At 52.7% G+C, this 18,842-nt stretch overlaps 1 long non-coding RNA gene across 1 annotated transcript; it reads right to left on the bottom strand.

Moving 5' to 3' along the window:
• Positions 1-16,304: 16,304 nt before the first annotated feature.
• Positions 16,305-18,101, bottom strand: LOC122241501. Its single transcript, XR_006221667.1, has 3 exons — positions 17,937-18,101; positions 16,989-17,056; positions 16,305-16,439 (listed from the first exon to the last, which is right to left on the bottom strand). It is a non-coding gene; the product is annotated as an uncharacterized LOC122241501 (long non-coding RNA).
• Between the last annotated feature and the right edge of the window lie 741 nt (positions 18,102-18,842).

Below are 18,842 nucleotides of genomic sequence, written 5' to 3'. Positions count from 1 at the left end.
CTTCAGCCTCTGGAACTGTGGGAAATACATCTCTGTTGTTTAAAGCCACCCAGTCTGTCGTGTTTTATTATGGCAGCGTGAGCTAAGCCGGCCAGGACCCCTCAGTTGTGTCGTCATCAGTACCTACCCTGCAGGAGTCCGTGCGTCCCGTGACAGTGACATTCGAACGCTCACGTTTAACTGTGTCGAGGGAAACTCATTTCATAGGAGCCGCTGCTCCTCCTTCTTTAATTTTTATAACTTCTTCCTCTGTCTCTAAGGGCAGTTTGTGATCAGGAGGGACGATTTGCATGTAGCAAATATAAGAAGGGCTCTGGCGTCCCCGTCCAGCTCCTCCGGACCCACGAGCTGACCTTGGTCACTGGCAGGTTGGGGCAGTGGAGACAGGAGACGAGATGCTGCCTCGGCCGCTCTTCCTCAGGGCCCCTGGTCAGAGCCCTGGTGCTTGCGTCACACAGTCAGCCAGCGAGGTCCCTCCGTCTCAGGCCCCAGATGTTAGAGGGAGCGCATGGGGCAAGGAGGTGGCAGAGGGACCCAGACAGGAGACTGCAGAGGAGTAAAGGGAACCAGTGACACCTGTAGGAGCCTCAGAGACCGGCGGGCGACAGTGACAGGCTCCCTGAGGACAGCACCTTATCTGCTGTCTGCTTATCAAACCTCCTTGTCCTGAAAGGGACTCCAGGCCGCTTGTAAAAGCTGCTGTGCGGTGGGATCCGGCCGGCCCTCCCGCCAGCGTTTGCTGAGCACCTGCTGTGTGCTGAGCACCTGCCATGTGCAGACGGGTCCCGCCCTCTGTCTGGTGGGGGAAAAGCGCAGGTCAGGAGGAGCCCCCATTTCCCTGCTGAGGACGAGCCCCTGCCGGGGGGCGGGGAGGGGAAACTGACTCTGACCCTGACCCGGGTCTCTGGTGAGAGCGCCCGGGCCCCCAGGAGGGTGGGGATTTGGAGAACCTTCTCCACCTCATGGGACAGGTGAGCGAGTCCCAGGTGGGGGCGTGACTTGCCTGCCGTCCTGGACCCAGGTCCCCCCAAACCTGAGTCCACAGCATCACCGGCCCAGGGGTCTCAGGACCGTCACGGCACTGCCTCTCCTCATCCCCGGGCCGCTCAGCAAAGTCTCCCACGCCGACATTAATGACACCTCCCGGAGGTTAATTTGTAAGGAGACAGTGAAAATGTGTTAGTTAAGCAGCGATTATTAAAGTCATGCCGGGGGGTTGCTACATAATAGGTACTTCTCTGTGACCTCATTGTGGGGACAGTGTAGGAGCCTCCTCGGCCACTCTGCCCAGGCCTTGGCCTCGCGTCTGGGTGGAGACGCTGTTCTTGGACTTTGGGGTTTGCTGCCCTTGGATGTGTCCTTCCCCCCACCCCTCCCCCCTCCCCCGCCCTGGCCCGGGACAGTGGATGTAACACGTGTAACAGACACCTGCCTGTCCATGATCTCCTGGCTCCTTTGTCCATGTAGGAGCTCGTGAACTTGTTAAGTTGATCGTGCATTCACCCAACACTCAGGCACCATTTGTTTAAAAAAAAAAAAATTTTTTTTTAAATGTTTATTTATTTGGGAGACAGAGGGCAAGCAGGGGAGGGACAGACAGAAGGAGACACAGAATCCGAAGCAGGCTCCAGGCTCCGAGCCGTCAGCACAGAGCCCGACGAGGGGCTCGAACTCACGAACCGTGAGATCGTGGCCTGAGCCGAAGTCGGCCGCGTAACCGACTGAGCCACTCAGGAGCCCCTTCCATTTGTTGGTCAACAATGTGTACTCGTGGGTTTGGCTCAATGTGGTCCCGCATCCATCCGTCCAGTGAAGTCCCTGGGGCCTTTCAAGGAAACTTTTCATTAGAGTATAACATAGTAGATGCCAAGAAAAGCACACAAATCACAGCTGTGGAGCTGAAGAAGTTTTGCACAGCAGCATACCAACAGCCCGGAAGTCCCTCTGCGCACCCCCCCCCGTCCCCCACCCCCCATCCTGACCTCTAGGATGACCTGTGCTATTCTAGGTGTCAGGCAAATGGACTCACACTGTCTGCGCCCCCACCTGTGTGGCTTCCTCTGTGCGCCACAATGTTACTAAGTCGTGCAGCGTTTGCTCTTCCCCAGGGCTAGCGTTCCTTTGTACGAATGTGTGACCATTTATCCTCTGTCAACTCTAGATGGGATTCGGGTACTTTCCAGTGTTGAGCTGTTAGGAAGAGTGCTTTGCCGACATTCCACTGGTGACCATCTGAGTGCATCCGTGTGGGGCGCAGGTCCAGAAGTGGACTCGTCTAAGCCTGGGTGGCTGAGACGGTCGTAGCATAGATCTTGGCAATTGGGGACACGTGGGAGGGCCGGTCTGGGACCGAACGATGACGAGTTCGGTTTTGGACATGTTGAATTGGGGACACATTGAGTCTGACGTGCCAGCAGTTTGGGATAGATAGTTTGTTCTCTGATAGAAATTCAGAGAACAGATTGAAAGGACCCTGGGATTGGAGCGGGAAAGCCGGGTGAGTCTCACCTCTGTGACCCTCTCCCGGGCTGCAGTCAGCGGGATTTACCTCTCCTGCCCTTTCCGCCTCCCGCTGCACGGGGCGTAAGTGAGGCACGGCGAGGTCGGAAGCAGTTGTCAGTGATGTGTTCGATTTCGAAATTGGTTTTGGGCTCTTCAAACGGTGAGGGTGAAGTTCACTGCCTCGCCGAGCTGCTTCAGATGCCGCTGAGCACCTGCCGTGTGGATGACAGAGTCTGGGACGATGGGATCGGGCTGAAATGGGTCATCGCGGGGAGGTCTGTAAAAGACAAACGTAAAAGTTGATCCCGCCATGGTGCCTGTGCCCGGTTCCTCCCCGGCTTGTGGACCGGGGTCCCCCTTCTCCGGGAGGGTACGGCCCCTCTCTCAGGGTGGCTGGAGGGCTGTGGGTGGCCCGGGTGTCAGCTCTGAAACCCTGTTTCCCCCGGGGGGGCCCTGTCAGGACCTAGAGGGGAGAGTGAGAAGCCTCGCTGCCCCCGTCAGCTTTCTCCAGCCAAGTTCCAGCAGGTACGGAGTCCAGAGGGTGACCCCCTGGGACAAGGCCCCTCTCCCATTTGGTCCTCCCTGGGGCAGGGGGGCGGGGCCTCTGCGATGGGCCCCCGGGAGAGGGATGCCCGCCCCGCAAGCCCCCACCGCAGACGCTCACCTTCAGCGTTTGGTGCAGGGGCGAGGATGTGCGACCACCTGCAAGGGGCCTTTTCTGCCTCAGGGCTTCAGAACCTGGAGAATGTACCATCAGGGTGGGAGATCCTCCAGTGCACGGGTCAAGAGAGAATTCTCGAGACATTTTACGGAGCCAAAAGGTGTTTCTGACAGGGGACAGACACAGGGGCAGGAAGAGGCGCACCGCGGTCGCGAGAAGCGACGGATGATACGGGGTTTTCTATCCCGTGGAGGTGAAGGTGGCCTTAGGGCTCCAGGACACCGAGTCTGTAGTTTCCTGGAGGTCTGATGGTTACGAAGAGTGTGGGGTTTTTGTCAATCATAAAGACCGTTACAAATACAGAATTCCAGGTCCTGCCTGACTGCGGTCTTTATCAGCCGGCCGACCGTTGGTTTCTCCCCGCTTTGCTCTCAGGCAGTCAGGACTGAATGTTACACATGCCTCGCCTTGGGGGGCAGTTTTATGGGGCATCAGCTCGCGTGTTGCCCTCTCGCAAGCTGGGCAGCACACCCACCGCCCCGCCTTGGCGGGTGGCCTCCGAGTCTCAGGCTCCCGAGTTCGGGGTTGCCCGTGACGAGATCCACCTCCCAGGCCCGTGGGGACCACCAAGTGCCTCCAAGGGCGTGACGGTGTCTCTCACACGCTCTGGCCTTTCAGCGACAGTGGAGGTAGCTACTGCCATGGTCACTGTAGGAGACAGAGGCTGGCATTTCCCTCTTCTGCTCCTTGAAGAGTCCCAAACTCCCCAGGATTCCACTTCCCTCCACTGCCCGGTCATTGATTGCCCTTCAGTGGCGACTATTTGAAATTTTCAACGGGGAGGGGACTTTAGAGAAGGACGAGATCAGTTGGGGAAACGGAGGCACGGGGCAGCATGCCGGTGGGCTCTAGGTCTAGGTTGTGGCAGAGCCCTGCGCCCCGCCCAGGGGCCTCAGCCCAGCGCCCCTGCTTCACCCCCTCTGCCCTTCCCCCCCACCCCCTCCCCAGGGGTCTCCTGCAAGCCCTGAATCCTTGTGGTTAACTCTCACCAAAATCAAAAGCGAACAGGCTGGAAACCTGGCTCTCCGCAGCTGGAAGCTAATTTGCCTTGGGGGCTGCCTTTTTGTTTGTTTGTTTTCTTCTTAGCATTACCTCTGCTGGTTAAAAGGCACATTTTTAAAAACCTAAAGCGGCTGTCAGTTTCACGCCAAAAGAAAACACGTGACCTGTCCCCTGTGTGAACAGAGCACTACATCTAGTTAAAAGACCCATCAGACGAATATATTACAGGAAGAAAGGGTTTGATTGGGGAAAATCCAAGCTACCGCACACATATTTTGCCTCCCAGCCTTTTTAGGTCGGTATATATATATTTTTTAACCGAGAAAAAGAAAATCGTTTCTAAAGGTTACCTTCCCCTTAAAAAGTGTCTGAATGCGTGTGATTTGGGTTTGCGTCGCACATGTGAAATGCTAGCGGCTTACCGCTTATATAATCCTGCCCCCTTGTCTTTCTCCAGCGCGTGAGACCTTCTCCCTGCAGAGCCTCATAACGGCGTGCCTGGTGCCCTGTTAGTGTTTCTACATCCATCGTCTCTAAACCTCATACTCTTACCCGATTCCATCTGCCATCACCCATAGCCAAGATTATTTGGCCCATCTGCCTCCCCAGTTCCACTCTTGTCCCCGGTGATGTCTTCTCCACCGAGCAGCAGGACAGAGCCTTTAAAAATGTCAGTGTGTCTACTTCTCTCTTCTGCTCACACCCCCCCCCCCCATGGCTCCCATCTTCCTCAGGATAGAGCCAGAGTCCCCCACAGGCCCCTGGCCTCCCCGCCAACCCCGTCCCAGCCACACGGTCCTCCTTGCTGACCTCATCTCCCACCTCTGAGCCTGTGGCTCCCGTGGCCAAGGATTTGCTCCCCAGGGACATGAACCCCTTCGGCCTTCTGTCCTCCTGCTCTGTGCTCAGTGAGTCCTTCCAGGTGAGGCCCTCCTGACCAACCACATAAACCTGCACCCTGACTCCCTGGGCCCACCCCTCACCCCTCCTCCTGCCTAATTTCTTTCCTGATCACTTAGCACGGTCTGACGGCCACCACATAGAATGCGGACTCTATGTGGGTAGTGATTTTGGTCTTTTTGTCCACTGCAAAGTATCAGGCTCCTAGAACACCAATGAAGACGGAAGCCCTTAGTGTCCGAATGAAGAAAGATTCACATTTTGCACGCAGGGGATCAAAGGCATTCAGACAAGAACCAAGTGAGCAGTTAAACAACGTGATATGATCTCTGATCGTGATGGGTGCTATGGAGGAAATTAAACGGGGCTGTGTGGCTGCTTTGGGTTGGGATCCAGGAGAGCCTCTTGGAGGAGGTGGCGTTTGAGCTGAGTCCTGGGTTTTACAGACCAGGCGGCAGGCCTGGGAAGGAACGACTTGCCCAAGATCTTGACGGTGGTGAGTCATGGAGGTTTGGAAGCCACGGGGGAGGCGCGCCCCGTGCGCTCCTGGGGATTCCTCCTGAACGTCCAGCACGGACACAGTCCTGGGTCTTGCGGTGCCCTGTGCTGACCTGGCCCGGGCCTTTTGCCCCCATGTTGGGGTCATTACTTCACCAGGTTTCCTTCCCCGTGGGGCTGCAGCATCACTCAGTAGGGTCAGTAGGGTCGCACTCATCCCCAGGACCAGGCACAGGGCCCTACACACGGTGGGACCTCTGCAGAGCACTTTGAATGCACTGTGTGTTTATTCCCAGGCAGGCGAGGGCATGCTTCAGCTCTAACGAAGAGGAATGATCTGCTGAAAGAGGTTCTGGAAACTATTTATTTGTTTGTTTATTTTTAAACAGAGGAAAGCGAGGGCCAAGGGTAAGCAGGGAGTTGTCCACGGTCACTTGGTGAGTTGGGACCTGAATCCAGGCCTCCTGTGGTGGGTCCCATCCATGGGCACCCTGCTGAGGAAGAAGCCTGGGAACCCCGGTGGCTCTCACAGGAATCCCAATGGCTCAGAGGTGGGACTCTGTAACCACCGGCTGTAAATGCTGGAAAACTGAGGCTCTGTGTTTGAAGTTACACATTTTCTCAACCCGAAAGACACGTGCACACCCTTAAAATGCAGAAGAGCCAGACTAACTTCCAATACGTGCCTTTTTTTCCTTTTTTCTTAATTTTTTAAATCTCTATTTATTTTTGCAAGAGAGAGACAGAGTGAGAGCAGGGGAGGGGAAGAGAGAAAGGGAGACACAGAATCGGAAGCAGGCTCCAGGCTCTGAGCCATCAGCACAGAGCCCGATGCGGGACTCGAACCCACGAACCGTGAGATCACGCCCTGAGCCAACGTTGGACGCTTAACTGACTGAGCCACCCAGGGGCCCCTGTGACCTTTGTTTCAAACCCATCAAAGAGCTGGTCAAGGAGCAAACAACTGGCCCCAAATCTGTGCAGAGACAGGCACCCGCGGGGAGAAAAGTGGTGGGAAGGAAGCGCTCTGTCACCTGGGGTAGAAGCGACCAGACGCAGGTAGGAAGAGTTGAGCTGGACCCATCATGAAGTTGGTGAAGGCCGAGTGAGGCTGGCGGGACAGTGTGACGTCTGCAGGAGGTGGTGCGGGACACTGGCCCTGTATCATCCAACCCCGGACCGCGGCTAGCGGATGCAGGCAGGCCAGTGGGGCTCCCGGCTGTGGGGACGTCCCTCTGTGACTCCGCCACCACACGAGGACTTCTCTTTTGCCTTCTGGGATCTCAGGCTGCTCAGCGGGGGACATTTTTCTTTAATCCTCACCCCCCGCCTCCTCGCTGGTGACATCAGTTTGTTCTCTGTAGTTAAGAGTCTGTTTCTTGGTTTGCCTCTCTCTCTCTTTTGTTCCCTTGGCCGGTTTGTTTGGTTTCTTAAATTCTACCTAGGAGTGAAGTCACATGGTATTCGCCTTTCTCTGACTTATTTCGCTCAGCGTTGTGCTCTCCAGCTCCATCCACGTCGTTGCGAATGGCGAGATTTCATTCATTTTTATGGCTGGGTGATATTCCATTCTATACACATACTACGTCGTCTTTATCCGTTGAGCTATCGAGGGGCCCTTGGGCCGCTTATGCTGCAGGAAACACGGGCGTGCATCCCTCTGAACTAGCGTTTTGTAATTGGGGGTAAATACCCAGTAGAGTGACCGCTGGATGGTAGGATAATTCCATTTTTTAACTTTTTGAGAAACCTCCATCAGGTTCTCCACGTCGGCTGCACCCGGTTGGTATTCCCACCAACACTGCGAGGTTCCCCTTTCTCCACATCCTCGCCAACACCTGTTTGTTTCTTGTGTTGTTGATTTCAGCCATTCTGACATGTGTGAGGTGACCTCTCATTGTAGTTTTGATTTGCATTTCCCTGATGATGACAGATGGTGAATGTCTTTTCATGTCAGTTGGGGACACTTGTTCTCTCCCCTCGTCACAGACTGTCCCTTGGCCCTTTCCTTTCCTTTCCTTTCTTTTTTTTATGTTTATTTATTTATTTCTAGAGAGACAGAGAGAGAGAGAGAGAGAGAGAGAGAGCGAGCAGGGGAGGGGCAGAGAGAGAGGGAGGGAGATACTCCCAAGCAGGCTCCACGCTTTCAGCCCAGAGCCCGACTCGGGGCTCGATCTCACGAACTGTGAGATCATGTCCTGCGCTGAGATCAAGAGTCAGTGGGGAACAAAGGAGCAGATGAAGGGAAAATCGCCGAGCCAAGTGAGGACTTTTGCCTGTTTCTTCCCCTAAGAAACAGGCATCTTCGCACAACTTAATTTAAGCCCTGTATCTGATGAAGAAGTTGGTTAGATTCGTTTTCTTAATCAACTATTTCAAGGCCAGCATTAATCTACTCATCAGCTGAACTCATCAGGAGAAAACATGCTTCTTCAGGAGTTTTCTAACTGAAAATAATGCCTCATTAAATTAAACATATTAACCTGAGAACAGTATTGATGTCAGCCAGACTAATGAATGTCATTACAGGGAATGCACAATAGTCCTCAGAGGGGCCCCGCTGGCCATTAGGGTCTCTCTGCAAATGTGCTCAATTATCGTAGCGTGTGGAATCATCAAAAAGAGAGGGAGAGAGAAGCAGAAAAAGGAGCAGAGGGAAGGGGGCCGTTCTGGGCACCATGGCTCTCCCTGTGAATGTTGCACCTGATTAATTCTGGCATCTTTGATGCTCGAGAAAAGGCACGTGGCCACCCTCATGTGTGGCCATGTGGATGTAAATCGCTGTTGGTTCCAAGAGGAGAGAAGCTGGGTTTTGCCTCTAAGCTGGACAGGTCAGGTTTAGGTGTCAGGAAACCTGGATTGTAGTTTCCCAGGTAGTGTCTGCTCTGGACCCTAGACGCCGTGCTAGTCCCACGGCAGGACTAGGAATCAGCCCCAGATTCTCCCCATGTCTCAGTGGACCAGATCTAGTTTCTGTCCATCTTCGTTGTGTCAAGCACCACGCTAGGCACTTTCTCAAGTGTTATGTTATGGAGCTTCCGCAGAAACCCAGTTGGACATAGATCTTTGCCCTAGAATTATAGAAGAGGAAAACCAAGGCTCGGAGAAATGATCTGACTTGCTTTGCTAGATCTTCGTAACGGGCAAAGGTGGCAAAGGCAGGCAGGGGGGCCCTGCTCTGGGAAACCCATCGCTGGAGAACTGCATCCATCTTTGCATGCCAGCCGAAGAAGGAGAGTGGGAACCCGAGCTTGGTCAGGAGAGCATGGGGCAGAGTGCTGAAGGAGGGGGGCTGTTGAAGGTGGAGAAGGAAAAGCCCTATATGGATGAGAGACATCTCCTCACGTACAAGAAGGGCTGCCACGTGGAAGAGGGAGTTCATGCCCTCAATGTGGGCTGAAGGAAGAGATTTTCAACAAAGTGTCCAGAGACGGTATGGGCCACCTTGAGAGCTAATACGCTCCCCATACTTTTTTTTTTAATTTTTGTAATATTTATTTATTTTTGAGAGAGAGAGAGAGAGACAAAGACAGAGCACGAGTGGAGGGTGGGCAAAGAGTGAGAGGGAGACACAGAATCTGAAGCAGGTTTCAGGCTCTGAGCTGTCAGCACAGAGCCCGATGTGGGGCTCGAACCCACGAACTGTGAGGTCACGACCTCAGCTGAAGTCGGACACTTAACCAACGGAGCCACCCAGGTGCCCCAAAGCTCCCCATCCTTATGGAGCATAGCTGTTGTGTCTTTTAAGGATAAGTGACTTCACTTCTCACACCCACAGTTTCCCCTCATTTGTAAGATGGGGGAAATAATGCCATCTACCCCCCTGCATCATCATGCAGATTAAATGAAATCGTATATGTAATACACTACACACAATGCCTGCCTGGGAGCTGGTGGTGTTTTCACCATCAATATTTTATTTTTATTAAGTGGATTCTGGCATCAGATGAGGCCTTGGAACTTTGCCTACTTCTAGAACTCAGCATCTTTAGAAAAGACCTGTTAATGCTCTGAAAATTAGGAGGCTGTGCTTATTATCAATTTATGGCCCCTTAGCTCAAATTTCACTCTTGTCTGCCCTGCATTGTACCCCTGAAGTCTGACCCTGTAAACGTGTCTCTGGAGCGATATGGCGCAGTGCTGGTTCTCTTCAGTATGGGGAGCTGGGGAGACACTGCCAGGCTACAAAAGAAGATGGATTGAAAAGTGAAAGGTGGAAAGAATATTCTGTACAAATAATAACCAAAAGACAGCAGGGGTAGCCATACTTAGACACAATGGGCTTTCAATCAAAAAAGGTTACAAGAGACAAAGAAGGACGTTATCTATTAATAAAAGGTTCAATGTAGCATGAAGGTACAATGATAAACATTGATGCATCTAATGACAGACCATTAAAATATATGTAGCAAAACCCGGTGGGGTTGAAGGAAGAAAGAATTCTACAATTATAGTTGGAGACTATGATGGATGCAATGACCAGACAGAAGATGAGTAAGAAATTAGAGAACTTGACACAAATTAGGGTCCTTAGACATAAGCAGCCCACGTTTCCCAACGGCAGCAGCGTATGTGGGATGTTTTCCAGGACAGACCATATGTTAGGCCACAAATGAAGTTTCAGTAGACTTAAAGATATATATATAAAGTATTTTCTCTGACCACAACTGGGTGAAGTTAGAAATCAATAATAAAAGTAAAACTGGGTAATTCGCACATTCGGGGAAAGTAAACACTACATTATCAAACAACCGATGGATCAAAGAAGAAGTCACAAAGGAAATTAGAGAATACTTAGAGATGAAGGAAAAAAAAACACAACACACCAGAACTTATGGAACACAGCAAAACACAGTGCTAAGGGGAAAATTTGTACCTATAAATGCATTAAAGAAAACAAGATCTCTGATCTAAAGCCAAACTTTACCACTTAAGGAACTAGAAAATTAATAACAAACTAAACCCAAAGCTAACAGGAGAAAGGAACGAATAAAAATTAGAGCAGAAACCAATGAACTAGAGAATAAAGAAAATAATAGGGAACATCAACGAAAGCCAGAGTTGGTTCTTTGAAAAGAGCAACAAGATTGACAAACCTTTAGCGAGATGGACTAAGAAAAAAGAGATAAGGCTCAAATTACTAAAATAAAAAAAAAAAATGGAGTGGTGACATTACTACCAATGCTACAGAAATTAAAAAAAAGATTATAAGAGAATACTATGAACAATTATATGCCAATAAACTGGATAACCCAGATGAAATGAACAGATTCCTGAAAACACAAAACCTACCAAGACTAAGTCACGAAGAAATAGAAAATCTGAGTAGATCTATAACTAATAAGGATACTCAAATGTAACAAAATGTCTCCCCCGCAAAAAAGAAGTGTCCAGGTACTGATGGCTTTACTGGTGAATCTACAAAACATTTAAAGAAAACTGAGTGCTGGGGTGCCTGGGTGGCTCAGTTGGTTGAGCGACCGACTTTGGCTCAGGTCATGATCTCACGGCTCGTGAGTCTGAGCCCCTCGTCGGGCTCTGGGCTGACAGCTCGGAGCCTGCAGCCTGCTTCATATTCTGTGCCTCCCTCTCTCTCTACCCCTAACCCACTCGCATTCTGTCTCTGTCTCTCTCAAAAATAAATAAATGTTATAAAAAAATTAAAAGACTGTATTTAGTAGCACAGCACCATACACTTAAAAACGGTGAAGATGGTAAAATTTATGATATGGGTATTTTACTCCAATTACAAAAAAAAGACGGGATTTCCCTTCCAGGTTCTGGTTTTCTTTTCCTCTTGCTCCTATGGCATGACTGCCAGTGGCATAAAAACAGCCACTGACTCTCGCTTTCCCAAGAGCTACATTATCGCCCAGGGTAGCTTCCTATCTACTGGCCTTGGCCCCTTGACTGTGGACTGTTTCCTTGGGCCGCAGTCAATCTTGGCCAACGTCAAGGCCAACGTCAATCTTGGCCTTGAACGGAGTGGCCCTCTTGCCTTGCTCATTGAGCACTATTCCTTGGCCCTAGAGCCAGCAGAAGCCACTCCCCACTTTTTATATTCCTGTATTCTTTAACATTCCATTTTATTCCTTTTGTAGTCATTTTTTACTAGCTAATAATTCTTTATATTAAATTTTCCCTCTTCAAATTACTTTCGTGATTTCTGCTTTCTGGGTTGATCCCAATTTGTGCTCCTTACCAATCTCGGTGGAGCAAATGCTCCCCCCACAGTCATTTCCAAACTACCAATGCCACGGCGTCAAGTGCAAAATTTGGAAGATACACAGACGCACGGTGTTATGGAGTTATTTCCACCGTTCAGGTATCAGATGAGTAAATAATCTCAAACACATACATAATAGTAAAATATGGTAAAGTAATTAGAATTTGACGAGCTTGAATGTTGATTGCCTTTGTTGTTAATGTGATTTATGTAATTATAAGATTATATCATTTAATTTTTAATTGTGGCTGTGTTGAACATCTGGCTGGCAAAGCCTCCCAAAATTTAACCACCCATTCCCTGTGAGCTGGTCTGAGCTGCCCCGGCACCCTGCCCTCGCCCTCGGTCCTGTCCCCCAACACCCCTACCCACACCCCAACCATCCCTGGTTCTTGATCTGCAAAAATGAACCGGGAAGTTTCCTAGTTTCTTAGGCCTGTGAAACCACTCACCGTGGAGCCAGGCGGCTGGCCCCCACCTCACTTGGTCATCCCCCCTCCCGCCTAATATAGTTCTTGACACTTTCCATTTATTTCTCAATTTCATTATCATCAGAAATGATGATTAAATTTCCAGTGCAAATACCACTTTACCAGGCTGAATTAATCACAGGGTGGGTGGGTGGGGGGCGGGGAGTCCTGGGGACTTTATTTGAGCTTCGGGAACAGTTAACCTTTCAGTCCTCATGGAGGCCACCGCTCACCCTTTGGAAATTCACTGGAAATTCATTGCCTTCTCATAGCCTCTGATGGTGGTGGGGACGCAGGAAATCTCTCTCTCCTCCCTCCCTCTCTATCCTCCCTCCCAGGGCCCCTGTCTGCACCCAGCAAGGTCTCTAACAGATGAATCTCCTGGCCTGCCTCCTGGTCCACGGTGGAGTGGCATTTTGGTTTTTTCCCTCCGACTGCCCGGGCACATGGGCAAAGGCTGATGTGCTCCTCAAAGGGGGCTGGGGAACAAGGAGGCAGTCCACCAACAGGTTCATGGCCTTGGGAGAAAATACACCTTCAGGGGTGAGATCAGAGTCCCCTCTGTCTGCCACACGGGGCTCATTGTTGGCTGATGAGCTCAGTCGTCAACTATGGACTCCAAAAGGAACTTGAATTTCAGTACCGAAGGCTCTTAATGCATGGGTGTGATCTCTGTGCCAGGGCTCCCTGCAGAGCAGCTCAGGTCTGAGTTTGCTTCTTCTGTTTCTCTTGCTCTAAATGCCCTCCTCTCAAGACTGGCTGCTTAGTACTTGTTAATGGATCTAATTTTCTGGCATTGATCTTCTCAACTGGAATATACTTGGGAGAAATAAAATAATCATCAAAGAACCTTAAATGAATTACACTCTATTTTTAAGTTTCTGTATTTTGAGAGACAGAGAGAGAGCACAAGTGAGGGAGCAGGGGAGGGACAGAGAGAGAGGGAGAGACAGAATCCCAAGCAGGGTCCCTGCTGTCAGCCCAGAGCCCGACTTGGGGCTCATTCCCACGACCCTAGGATCACAAACCGAGCCAAAATCAAGAGCTGGACGCTTAACCAGCTGAGCCATCCAGGCGCCCCAAACGAATTACACTTTTAGTAAGAGAAGATAACAACCCACTCGAAGTGTGAACTACAAGGAAATACAGATCTGTTGTGTCTCGAGACCAGGAGGGCGGGAGAGGGACCCGGGTGCTGAGGAACTCACCACCTCTGGGGTCATTTTCTCCCCAGCACGTTCCTGCTTCTGTCACCACCCCAGCTCTGCCCCATAGGGAAAGACGGTGTCTAAGTCATTCTGCCCTCTCTGGGGGGTGACAGCTTTGCTTTGGAGAAACGGGGAGCACTCCCACTCTTCCTTCAACCTTCCTGCCCCAACCTACCTCTGCCTCTTCTTTCATGGGCCCCTCCAAGCTGGGGAATGAGCTCCGGAGACACTGGGCAAAACAGGAAGGGAAACTTTCCCCCAGGGAAGGGATGGATGGCCAGAGACAGGCAGACAGGGGCTCTGGGGGAGCAGGCAAGGGTTCTGGAAAGGCGGCTGTGCCAGACTGAACCACCAGGTTGTATAGTGGGAAATGGGTTCGGGTGGCTTTAACCAGTGACCGGGGCCCCGGGGCTCTCCACAGACCATGGGCTGAACAGTAACTTCCAGAACCAGCCAGTGGCAACACAGGAGATGTTCAAAGGTCTCCTGCCCCGGGGCAGAGTTGGCACAGAGGCCTGAGCCTGGACCAGAGGGAGAAGACAGAGCCCCACTGAAGACTGGATCCACGATCCCACCTAAACTCAATCTCACTTCAGGGAAAGTAGATGGGACTCTGCGGGTTTTCAGAGGACAAGGCTGGCGAGGGGGCCGCAGAATGACCACAGGGGTGGAGGGACCGACAGGGCAGACTGGGACACCAGGCCTTCTGGAACTTGATGCACCTGCCTTGGGGTCTCATGCAGGTGCAGCTCTGACCCAGGAGGCGGAGGCTGACAGCGACAGCGTGCCCACACACTTATTTCACGAACACGTATTGAGGTCTAACTACGAGCTGAGCACCGGAGCGACACGGTCCCTGCTCTTGCCAAGCTCAGAAGCAAATGAACATATAAATAAGTTTTCCGGTTTACGGAGGGGACAGCTGCGTGCCAAGGGAAGTAAAGATTTATTGCTTGTAGGTAAGGGAACTAGGATTTGGAGAGGTTGGGTGAATTGATTTGAGCCTCTCATCTAGGAAGTACAGAGTGAGATGCAGAGTAAAGTGTCCTGTCCCGGGTTTGCACACCTGATGCTGTGACACAAGCAGCCGTGACCCCCACTGCCCACCCAGTGCTGCTCTCACAAGAGCGTTTAGGTGAAATAAGGTCCTCCCTGTCCCTGTTTCCTGATCTCTTCCCCAAGGGTGGGTTGGGACAGCCCAGGCTGGGCTCGGTGCTGGGGCTGGCTTCCGGGGTGGGGTCCCAAAGCCAGGGCCAGGGGACAATTCTATCCAGAGATCCAGAGTAGGGCAATGGTGCTTGGGCTGGAGGATTGATTGTTCCTCGGTGTAGCCCAGGAGGAAACTGAGGCCCGAACGCTGGAGACACCAACAGCCTGATCGAGGCAGAGGGGCTGGAGATGGGCCATCCAAGGGGACAAGACCCAGGTTGGATCTGAAAGCTCCAGGCAAGGGCCACCTTGCCCATGTGCCACCATGTCCCCTGTTCCTGCCATCCTCTTACCTCTGGGTACCAGCCTTAAGCCCATTGACAGCCACCGCCTCCTGGTTACCAGGATTTCAGGCAAAGTGTTTTCTATAAAATCTTTCTGTAACATTAAGTATGAGTCCCTCCCATACGTATTTGCCAGAAGGACCCGGGAAGTTGTCAGGGAAGAGGTGAACCCGGAGTCCACCCTTGATTTCAGGCTTGGAGAAGAAAATGGAGCAGGAGGAATGTTCCAGACCAGGGTCTGTCATGTACAAGCGTGCAAAAGGCAGCGAAAAGACCGGCCTGCAGGTCTCCAAAGAGCAGGCTGCAGGGCGGCTTGGGAGGAAGACGTGAGATCTCAGCCTAAGTGAACTGTGTGAAAAGTCTACCAGCTTACGGACAGGAGGAAGGGAAATCAGCATCGAGCACCTTCTTTGTCGCATGCGTGTGTCCTCAACCGGCCTATTTCAGCTCAGAGATAGGCCCCGTGACCTAGGCTCAGAGCAATCCGTATGGCACATTCCTCTGGCCCCAGTGACTGGCACAGGGATGGGACCCAACCAAGAGCCACTGAGATGCCATGAGACCTTCACTGAAGCTTCCGAGAAAGAACTCTGGCAATCCTTTGCCCATGAACTTGAACCTGGACGTTTGTAGCCCAGAGCTGTTGCCAACGTGTCATGTGTAGCCTGAGCCAGAGAGAAACAGAGAAAAACCAGGCCAGGGTGACATTACTGGGGGCCCCTTAAGTTGTGGGTGAAACCGATCTGAACCCTGAAAGTTTTCCTACGAGCAGGGAATTCTTTTTTTGCTTCACGTAGTTTGGACTGAGTTTTCTGCCGCGGGCAATCGAACAGAATCGTAACTGTTGACCAGATCCATGCGAGAAGCTCCAGTAGAAAGGCTGAGGATAAGGAGGGTCAGTATTCCTTTGGTCACTTTCCTTCTTCTCTCTGCTAACTGGCTTCTCTGCTCACTTGTGACCCACCATTACATGTAGCACCAACACAGTCTCTCCCGGGGCGGCCCGATCTGCCGGGATGGATTTACAGCTGATTGACTTTGTGTCCTCATCCTAAACTGAAGTTCTCAGGGAGGGAATCGGATTTGCCCAGCCTGGACGAGGTGTCCACTCCAATCCTATTAATTAGCCGTAGGGGTCTTGCGGGGGGCGGGGGGGGGGGAAGGCTGACCAAGGAGAGATGGGCAGGAAATGTAATTCACATTTCTAAACACACATGAATCACAGTCCTTGTTTTCCAAACCCGAGGGAACGAATGCCCCAAGAAGCAAAGCGACTTGCCCAGGGTTGCAGAGCTGCTGGGTCACAAAATCCGGGTTCACATCTTGCCCTGCTGGACTCTAAACTCCACCCTCCTTCCACACTGATGGCCCCGGGGGTTTTTCTTCGGAGCCCTTCGATTCCTTCCATCCGCCCCCTTCCTGCAGGCAGGGGAGGGCAGGAAACAGGAAAGGGGACTTCCCTGAGAGGTGAGGGCACCCACCCTGGCTGGCAGGGGAGGGGAAGCTGCCAACGGGGCTGGTGCACAGTAGGTGCTCAGGGAAGGAAGTGGCCGGTGACTTGGGTGGGGGGAACAGATGAGGCGCTGAGCTGGGTGGGGGGTGATGTGGGGGCCTGGCTTCCAGCCCTCATGGTCCCATCGCCCACTGTCAGAGGAGGCTCTGGGCACCACCGGGCCGCAGGAGTATGGGTGCACACAGAGGGGGCACCGGGCACGTAGCCACAGGATCTGGACGAGGCTCTCCCTCAGGGTCGGGGGAAAGGCCCAGCCACAGGGGCTGGGAGACAAGACTCAGCATTTAGAGAGACTGGGGTCAGGTGCCGGAGGCCAGAAGGGTCCTCCGGGCCTTCCGGCATCAGGACAGAGCAGGGATGTCCCGCCGTGGGGGCCGGAAGGGGGGAGATCCTGACTCAGGGCAAAGAAGGGCACCCACAAGGTCTGGGCCAAGGAGCAGGGCCCGGGCTCAGACCTCAGCTCAGGCGCGGGAATCGGTGGCGGCGACCGTCCGTTTCCACTCTGCGTCCGCGGCTGCGGGACCTGCGGACGGGAGACCGGAGAAAATCTGGCCCGTCACCGGGGGTGCCCAGTGTAACGCAGACTCAGGGACACAGCGAGGGTTCACCGTTGGCGCCCGGGAATCCCGAAGGGAAGGAGACAGTCCTGGGGGGCCCCGGGAGGCGACAGGTCTCATCCTGGGGGTCACGTTGGCGAGGTAGAGGGAGAACTGGACTCGGAAGGGGGCTGTCTGGGTTCTGGACCCAACTCAGTCTCCAGACCCCTGTGTAAATCGGGGGAAGTCACTCGGCCTCTCTGGGCTTAGCCTGCACATCTGCAGAGCAAGGTCGTTTCTGAGACGGCCGCCAGATTGAGCCTTGGCTCTCCGGGGCTCCGTGTGGCTGCCCTCTCCCCCCCCCCCCCCAGCTTTAAATCTGACCGGCGGCCTCTCCGCTCAAACCAGCCTCTGCCGGAGGAAGGCGAGTCCGTGCCAGGAACCCCCGGTGCTGACGCGGCAGCCTTCGCGGTCACTGCGTGAGGCCGGCCTGGCCATGACGGGGCTGCTCGGTTCATTAGAGTCCGGGGATAATGTGCCCTCGCCCTTGGAGATGCCATTACGGGGTGGTTTCTGCAGCTGCCTCCGTGGGAGGTGAGAAAATGGAGAAAAAGGGGCAGCAGGAGAGGAATTTAACTCACACCCCCGGGGGTGGGGGAGAAGCTGAGGCAGCAAAGTTTTGTGCTGGTCTCAGCTTGGAGACTTGGGTGCTGGAGGGGAGGCAGCCATCAGGCTCTTGCATTTCCTGTGACGGGACCTTCAGTGCAACCTGACTGAAGCTCAGAAGGGACTAACTGGGTTCTACAAACAGGAAAGTTCAGACACAGAAGGAGTTTGATTCAGGGGCTCAAGTGATTCTACCAGGACCTGTTTCTTTCTTCATCGTTTAGCACCTCTCTCCCAGGCAAGACCACTCGCAGACCCCTGTCCTGGTGACCAGATGTCTTCCTTCCAGATTGGAGTCCAGTAAAGAGGAGAAAAATTATCTCTCTTCAGGTTGACCCAAAGTCCTGGGCCGTTGAACTAAGAGACTGCAGCCTCCGCCCCCGCACCATCAGATTGCACGGAGGTTTGGATTGCGTTGACTGGCTCAGGCTGATCCGGGTCCATCCCAAGAGTGAGGTCAATCCCTCCCCACAAGCCTGGGGCTGAGAGTGGGGAGGGTCCGGCTTTATCAGCAGGAGAATGAACGGGAATGAGGCCACAAAAGCTGACAGGTGCCCCCTAATAAGTTAAAGGTGGAGGGAAATCCAAGAAAGGGTATTAACAGAAACCACATAAAGGGGGAAAATGCAAATAGTTACGCATTATGGCTAATCGCATCTCATTTCCCCAATAGCACTGGTTGCCTGAGGTAGAGAATCCCAGACTTTTAGAGTCAAAAGGATCTTCACAATCCTTGGTCCAACCCCCTTAACCTTCACAGGCAAGACCCAGAGGGCTTGAGTGACTGTGTCAAGGTCACACAGCCCAGGAGAAAATGATGGAGTAGGAAGCCCCAGGAATCCCTCTGTCCACCTGGACAAAAACCGTGCTGGCAGAATCTGTCTGATGTAACGGTTTCGGAAGACTGCTGTCCTCTAGAAGGCTCCCAACTTCCCCTAGAGCGAGTCTGGGCCGCTAAAGTGGAGTTAATTTTACTTCACTTCAGCTCTTGGCTACCCATTCCCCAGTCCCTGGCCCCTGGGGCAGCTTGCACACAGCTTGCAGGAGCCAGGGTGGAAACAGGACTGGCCTCCAAATATCTGAATCTATGCCCTGGTGGCTGATATG

Source organism: Panthera tigris, chromosome C1, assembly GCF_018350195.1.
Source record: "Panthera tigris isolate Pti1 chromosome C1, P.tigris_Pti1_mat1.1, whole genome shotgun sequence".
Lineage (NCBI taxonomy): Eukaryota > Metazoa > Chordata > Mammalia > Carnivora > Felidae > Panthera > Panthera tigris.
This window is presented reverse-complemented; position numbering and strand designations above follow the sequence as displayed.